This window comes from Pseudophryne corroboree, chromosome 12 (assembly GCF_028390025.1).
Source record: "Pseudophryne corroboree isolate aPseCor3 chromosome 12, aPseCor3.hap2, whole genome shotgun sequence".
Taxonomy (NCBI): domain Eukaryota; kingdom Metazoa; phylum Chordata; class Amphibia; order Anura; family Myobatrachidae; genus Pseudophryne; species Pseudophryne corroboree.
The window spans coordinates 98027499-98028309 of record NC_086455.1 but is presented as its reverse complement, the minus strand read 5'-3'; the positions used below and the strand labels follow the sequence as shown (position 1 = coordinate 98028309).

General features: G+C 39.7%; 1 non-coding gene across 1 annotated transcript; it reads right to left on the bottom strand.

Annotated features, from left to right (window-relative positions):
• Nucleotides 1-261: 261 nt before the first annotated feature.
• Nucleotides 262-377, bottom strand: LOC134981595 (U5 spliceosomal RNA). The gene has a single exon (XR_010190716.1). It is a non-coding gene; the product is annotated as a U5 spliceosomal RNA (small nuclear RNA).
• Between the last annotated feature and the right edge of the window lie 434 nt (nucleotides 378-811).

Below are 811 nucleotides of genomic sequence, written 5' to 3'. Positions count from 1 at the left end.
GAGGGTAACCCCCTTCTGTGGACTCACATATGAAACACCTCTGGATTTAATGTCCAGTTTTTAAGATCCAAACCCTGACGGTTGAGATCGCCTGTCTAACAGATGTCCACTCACGGATTGATGTCTTGACATTTTCACATAATAGCGTTCTGAGCCATTGAAGATTTGAGTTACCTACCGCCTTGCCATGCGGCTTATTGGTTCTCACTGGTTGTTGAGTATGCAACTGCCTTTGCTTTGTTTGACTGCTTAAGGGCAGCGTGAGCCAGGCATGAAAAAAAAAAACAAAATTACATGAAACTCACGGTTGTTCCTCTCCACAGAAATCTTTAGTAAAAAACGAAAGATTTATTTGTTATGAAGAGAAACCAGAGTCTATCCCTGGTCAGACTGAAAGCGAATCATTTATTGCATTGTAAAATGCACAGAGATGTAGGACATTTATCTATTGCATTGTAAAATGCACAGAGTTCTAGTACCTTTATCGACAGGAATCTGTCGTGTTTTAGAACCTTTGCGTTGATTTTAACTACAAATCCTGACTCTCTGTGACTGTCGTCCAGAGTATACGCACCCTTGTCCCTCTGTGGGAAACGCGATTGAAGGGTGGTGCACTAAATTGAAAACACATCTTTATTCTTAATAATTGAATACACCAATGTACCGCTAGTGTGCGTGTACTTTTGTTCTAGTTGGTGTAGTAGGTAAAAGTCTTTGATTTACCGTATTTATAAACTTACCTAGGAATTGACATCGTTTAGACAGACTTAGATGTGATTGTTTTCGAACTTAATCTGCTACCGCAGTATAA